We start from the raw sequence: 7680 nt of genomic DNA, 5'->3' as shown, positions 1-7680 counted from the left end.
ATGACAAATATTTGACAGTTCATCTCGAACTTCGGGAGAACGAGACAATTCGTTTTTATTTTTTCATACTTATTACTCTATTTAAAATTGTTTCTGAATGATGATTTAAGATAATAAGTTGAAACGCTATTCGGAACTACACCCGAATCTTTTTGCAGAAGACATTATTCATTTACGACGAACTTCATTCAATCTGCCTGCGGACTAATTCCGTTTCTGTAAAAAAGATATACCTCTGTTTTATATTTCAATGCAGTTTATATCAGAATAAGATTGAGGATGAACTTGTAAGACTTCTTAAAACAACAACTGGGGTTTTGGACTATTTTGTAATGCCGCATGGCTTGGCCAAAGGTTGAATACTATAGTCTACAGACTACAGAAAGACATAAATCTTCACAAAAATATGTTTTTCGGACTTAGGAGGTTTCAAAGCGTGCAGATTTAATGAAAATCGACGTCCAAGTCCACGTCGCAACAGCATACAAAATAATTTACGTGAGGTCTTTTATTCCTAAGCCATGAAAATATTTTCTTAACCTATACATTTTCCATACTTACCAAATATAACAGTGAGATTCACAAAATGCTTACCGCTTTAAGTCCCAGTCATTTTCCAATTTTCCTTTAAATAATAAATTTTCACTAAAACTATCTAAGTATAGTCCTTATATCAAATATTCTATATTTGATGGTTTTGAAAATTACTTCTAAGTCTTTTCCACCAATTTTTTGTCTGTTGAATCTGTATTTCTGTTTAAAGATAAAATTTAATCATTCCTAATTAAGTATTCATAATGGAGATTGAAATGATTAATTTTACACGTACATAGACGTTAGTACAATTGAAAATTGATTTATCAATGTTGAGTCAGAATAACATTTAATAATGATCAATATTTTTTATTAACATTTTTTGTAAATTGCCTTTTTAAATGATTTTTTGTAAAATCAAAACGCTCTCTGAGCTCCTAAAACAGAAACCCGGACACGCAATTTGAAGCCAAAATTATATTGTACTTTAAGGCCTTCAAAAGAGAGATCAAAATGTTGTGCCAAAATAAAGAAAAGTGATGACGATAAACCTTTACCGCTCGACCTGTCTGAAACTCAGATTGAATATAAAAATTTTTCGAGTAATAAGAATTCCTCCTGTGAAAATAAAATTAGATTACATTTTAAATGATAACTTTAATAATGGATGCACATATATATGTTATCAAATGTTATACTGTCACGTCCAAATATTTATTTATTATATAAGTTTAAGAATTTTTTAAATTAAAATCTTCTGAAAGTTAAATAATAACTTTTAAATTTTATGAGTTGATGTTCTATCTTATTAAATCAAAGGATCTAATTTTTTAATTGATTACGATGTTTTAAGTTAAAGTGAATTGAGGAAATATAAGCGATTAGATACATTTATTTCTTACCAAACATTCAAACAAAATCGAGATGAGAGAGTATTGTGTATGGTTTGTGTGTGCGTCTGCATGTGTAGGTGTGAAATTTATTGATATTACAAATTACTAGTTGGTAGAATATGTCTCGCACAATTTCCTTTTCTAAGAAAAGCCAAATAAAACAAAGTATGAATGAAGGAGATACAATCGCTACTAACGAGATCAGTCGACTACGCAGTCGTAATAACTTCACTCGTTTTTCGTATTTCAGTTTTGAAATACTTGTTTTTCATTAAAAAAGTTATCAATAATATCTGAAGGCCATGTGATGAGTGTAACAGCTGATCAAGTCAGCCCGAAGATTAATATTTTTTTACCCATATTGAAAAATAAAAGTTTAAATAACGCGGTCATTTTTTCGTGAAATGTTAATAAATATTAAAGGATCGTTTGTGGCCTTGCAAAGAGTTCGAGGAAGAAAAAAGTTTATTTATGCAAATAATGATTTTTGACGGACACATTTAGGTTTTACAGCAGAAGTTTGACTTTTAACTTTCTCTGACGGTAATCATGCAATCTGTTTTACCCATAGACCCCTAGAATTTCGAAGTTGTCTACTCGTTGCGCTAGTGCTGCTTTAACACAGTTGATACCAGACTGATACGTATGTCAGACCAAATATGTTTATTTGCATTTCAAGTGCAAACATTAGTTTTTGCATTATTGGTGCATAATGTTCGTGAGCAATTTTTGTTGTTTTGTCCCACTTTGATAAATATAAACCTCAGAACTAGCCCATTGACAACATTGCAAAAAGCTTGCAGGGTTTCACGACAGCACGGTCGGTATTTCTCCAGAATAGAAATTTAAAAAAAAAAAAACTGTTTTCACTATTCTAATTATTTAGTACCAGAGACAAATTATTTTATACCTCCTATTTATCGTGCCAAATTTTTAACACAATATCTCATTCCGTGCGGATGTAAGTTGGGAAAGAAAAGATCCACTGGTATTTTCTTCAAAAAAATTTTTTTCTCAAACTCTTCACCGGAACAAGGAACAAGGCAGAGACATGGACTTTATTACCTCCTCTTTCATTTCCCAAGCTTTCAGAGCGATAGCTCATTTCGTTTAGACGTAAGTTGGAAAAGAAAAATCGAAGACCAGGTTTGGTCACGTGACCCCCTCGTCACATGGCCTTAATGGTGGTTACTTAGATATCACTCAGTAAAGAGCTCAAACGCGCCATCTCTCATAAGACGCGATGTTAAATATGACGAAATAAAAAACTTTAATAACTTATTTATAAAGTACCCTACGCTCCTGAGATTTTAACTGCGGACTTTTGGTGATTATATTTAGATATCGTGAAAGTTTGGTTGAAATGTTAATGAAAATTCTTGTGGCGATGGTACCTCCCTAAAAAGCTACTGCCTCTCTAAGTAGTAGCAGGAGACTTTTGTCAGCCACAATTTTAGTGTGGCAGCTGCAACATCAAGGTTAAAACAACAGCCAGAAAGGCTAGGTTATGCAACATTTTTAAAAAACCGAACCCAAAGGCTCGGGTCCAGATATATTCGGATCGAGATTAGGATTCGCAGCTCGAGCCGAAAACCCTAATCGGCTCAAATGGTAAATTAAAAAATGTCCAGGAACTTTAACCATAATTTATGGTAAATTACCATAAGGTACCAAAAATTGTTGGTAGTTTTTAAACTACTCTTTCAGGCCGGTTCGCGTGTTCGAGTTAGGTCCCTACCCGAAGTAATTATGCACATCACTGCCTGTCAATTCTAAGAATGTTCTGCGAGAGGTTGATGTGGTTGGCCCAATAAACTCCTCTAATTCGCTGAACTCGTCTTTATTTTACGCAATTAAAAGGTACAAACCAAAGAGATAATTTTGTTAAATAATAGCGCCTTCTCCCCTTGCTTGGTGGCTGAAAACTGACTAAAAACTTGAGACTTGAGAGCAGCGGCCGGCGACGTCAAAGATATTATAAACGTAGATGCGGTACGAGGCGTCGGAGTGGGGAATTATATCTATAGGACATCACATTTTCTGCCCTATCAAGGTGCTGCCCTCATCGTACTACGAATGTATCGCTGAATTTTTTCAAATCTGAAGCTTGATTCAGGTTTTCGATAGTCTTTTTTTTAATTATAAAAAAAATTTTCTCGAAAAATCATATTTTTAATTTCAAAAAATATCTTATAGAAAGAAATTTCGAGATAAACAAGCGCTGAAAACATTTTTCTTTGACAAATTTTTTTTTTAATTGAAATAATCAAATATTTATACCAAAGAAATAACTTTTTTAATGTTTGAAGTGTTTAAACATTATTTTTTAAATTTAAAATTAAAATAATTAAAACAAAATATATTTCTGTATAAGATATTTTGGTTGTTACAACGCGAAAAAGTTTTAATTTAAAATTTAAAAATGCGAAAATACACCATTTTCCATGTTCATTTGTTGTCAGCAAGTCACTTTCTTTGGTTCCTTTGAAAGTCGATCCTTTGATTTCAGTTTTCTTTTTAAAATATACCTTGAATTCAACGCATCTCAAATTAAATGTTTGCAGCTGCATTTAGATTGAATTATACAAAGGTTTTTTGTTTTAAATATAAATTAATTAAAACATTTTATTTTTTTTTTAACAATTGTAATTTATAACTTCTAAAATGGAATAATTGTAGCTCAAACATGAAAAAGTATAGACTAATTTCAAATTTAAAGAGGTTCTATCACATATATTGAACTATTAAAACCTCTGGCCTTTTTTAAGGTTTTTAAAACTCTTTTAAAAACTTTCTTTAACAATTTTGGTTGTGATTTCTTAATAAAAGAATAAGTGCTATTTAGTCTCCAGAACAGAAATTTCAAAAATATTTAAAGCCTTAATAATTAATAATTGAGACATTTTAAATTTGTAGTCTTCAGTATATTGAATAATTTCAAATTTAAATCTATTTAAATATGTCATCTGAATTTTTGAATGGAAAGTGTTCGATAATTTTAGATTGAAACCTCTCAAATCATTTAGTTACAAATGAAAATCGTACAATTTCAAGTTTTATTTATTTTTTGATCATTTGTCCCCCCCCCCCTTACAATTTTTTTTTGTAAGAAAATAACGCCTGTTTTTTGTAAAAATTAACAAATATATATTAAAGCTTCACTCAAGGTCATTTTTGTTCAAAAATCTTGTTCCTGAATAAATGAACTCTTATTGTTTTCGATTTCGGTCTGTCACTCAGGGATTGTGTTTTTCATAGAAAACATTGAAATTTGTTTTTTTCACGTTTATAAAATTATAATTGAAGGTCACTCGGGGCAATTTTCTCTGAAAAATATTGATTCACAAAGAATATTTGTCAAACAATAGAATGGATTTCTTCACCCGAGGTACAAACGTAAATTGTACCATAGTAAAAACAACTGGAAAAATTTAGACGAAAACCAAATTTGATAAAGAAAACAAAGCTTTGTCGACCTATAAATACTAATTTTATCCCCCGAAAGATTAAAAAAAAATCTCTTCGAAACACTTTTATTGCAACAAAGTAATTGAAGAAAAATATTTGTTCTAAAAATAAAAATAGTACAATTTTTACATACAATTCTTAAAATAAAAAATTGGTATGTCAAAGCACAATCCACTCCGACTATTCTTTCGAAAGTTATCCGATATTCAGACAACCACAAATGCAATAACAACGACGACGTAGACGCCAGAGAGCCAGACAGATACCGATGTGAAAACTTATTTTTCTGATTCAAGGAGCCTCAAAACGTCGAAATTTCATGAAATTCGTGAAAGTCATTTTTCGCATAAAACTCTTCTCATTATGGATGAGAATGTGATAAAATAATCATGGGGCCTTGAAAAAGTAGCGTTTTTCGCCTCTTGACTTTTTTCCATATCAAGCTTTTTTTGCTTCAAATATCCATTTTCGTTTGGTTTTTTGGATTTTGAAATTCCTTAAACTTTGGTAAGTTTGATTTTATCAAAAAAAGTTGTCAGGATAAAGTGTTCATATTTTTTTGTATTATAAATGGCTGTGAATAGAATTTTCAAATATTGAAAAAAAGTGGTCTCAAAAATTTTGAAAAAGCTGTAACTTTTTGGATTTTTATTAAAAATGGCTGTTTAACGAACTCGATCTTCCTTTTTGGTCCCTCGAACAGTGTGTCAAAGCCCAATCCAATCGGACCAGTCTTTCGAAAGTTATCCGGTATACAGACAACAAGAACAACGACGACGTCGGACAGACAACAGAACCCGACGTAAAAACAAGATTTTTAGAAAATCTTTCATTTTGATTCTTAAAGAACAGTTAAATAAGCATTCATTTAGAAAAAAATCAAATAAGCTGGAGGTTTCGGAATGTTTCAAAGAAAATTACAAAATTTGGAGCTTCTCAAGAATTTTGAAATATTAGGAAAACAATAAAAATTTCTGGGAAGATTTAAAATGATTTTTTATTTCTACAAAGTACATAACTCAAAAAGAATGTTTAAAAATATTTCAAAACATTTCAAAAGATTTACAATATTACAAAAAATCTGGAAGCTCTTTAAACAATTTTGTGTGCAGGATTTTAAAAAAATGTTAGGAAAAATGGGTATCAGTCTAAAAGACATTTAAAATTTCCGAAAAATTTTTTAAATAATTTAAAAAGATTTGAAATAATTTAAAAATAAATTGATACTTTTGATGATTTTGATATTTTTTGAAATGTTGACTTTTTATTTTGAAAACTATATAATTTTAAGTGGAGGTATAAAAATAAATGTTCTACCTAAATTTTCTTCGAACCTACATAATAAAATTTTTGAACAAACTTTGCAGGATTCAATTCAGCCACAATTTGTATCAACATTTATTTTTTTTTATTAATAAAAAATTCGATTTTTCAGAACATTTTTATATTCTTTTCAAATACTATGAACATTTTCAAACAAATTTTTTCATCCAGAAATATATATTCGATTATTGTATTTTCAATAAATAAATAATATTTAATAAACAATTTTTTTAATTGTTTAAATTCAGGAATTTTCTAGTTCGGTTATTTTGTAATTGAGCCACTTTCTTTGGGGATTTTTAAAATTCGGTAATATCTTATTGTCCGGAATTTTATTTATTTTATTTTTCGTGAATTTTCCAATTCAACTTTTATATTTCGGGAATTTTATAATTTCGGGAATTTTATTATTTGGTTATTTTTGAATTTACGAATTTTACAGTGTCGCAAATATTCTTTTTCAGTCGCTTTTTCCGAAAAATAAAATTCCCACGTCACTGTAAAAATTCCGAAATTATAACATTGTCGAAATACTACCTTGATCAAAAAGTTCCCGGAATTTATTTTTAAAATTAAAAATATAAGTTTAGATTTTTGAATTCTCTCTGATCGGCTGCTAAAACGAATATCCGGGCTAGACAACTCTCTAATTTGAACAATTAAAAAACAGTTTGTTAAAAAAATTTTTTATTAGAATAATAAAATATTTTTACCAAAGAAAAAACTTTTTTAATGTTTAGAATTTCCAAAAATTATTGTTTGAATATAAAATAACAATAATTGAAAAAATGTATTTTTGGAAAAAAAAGTTATTTGAAGATGCGCATTGTATTTTTGTACATCACAGAAAATGCTCGCAAAAATAAAATTATTATTAAAAAAAATAAAAATAAAAGTCGCGTTAAATCAGTTTGCATTGAATCCTGCCAAGTTTGTTTTATTTGAAGTTTACGTGATTTATATTCATATTTGTATTACATTTTCATACCATTATTGTTATTTTAAATTAAAACAATAATTTAAAAAAATTAAACATTAAACAAAGTTTTATAATAAACATATTTGTTTATTGTATTTTTAATAGATAAAGAATATTGATCACAAAACTGTTTTCTCGATATCTGTAATTCAGGAATTTTCTATTTTGTATATTTTATCATTAGACAGCATTGGCCTGGAATTTTATTATTCGGGAATTTTCAAATTCGATAATATTGTAAACTGTCCAGAATTTCATTATTCTAGAATTTTTAAATTCGGGATTTTTAGGTTTCAGCATGTTATTGTTTCGGGAAGTTTACAGTGTCGAAAATATTTCAAACATTTAAAAAGGTTTATAAAATTATAAAAAAATCTGGAAGATTTTTAGGCAATTTTTTTGCAGAATGTTACATAAAGTTTACGACAAAATGGGAATCATTATAAATATATTTAAAACTCCTGAAAAATTTAAATAATAACT

Source organism: Belonocnema kinseyi, chromosome 9 (assembly GCF_010883055.1).
Source record: "Belonocnema kinseyi isolate 2016_QV_RU_SX_M_011 chromosome 9, B_treatae_v1, whole genome shotgun sequence".
In the NCBI taxonomy this organism is placed as follows: domain Eukaryota; kingdom Metazoa; phylum Arthropoda; class Insecta; order Hymenoptera; family Cynipidae; genus Belonocnema; species Belonocnema kinseyi.
Note: the sequence above shows the minus strand (reverse complement) of the source record.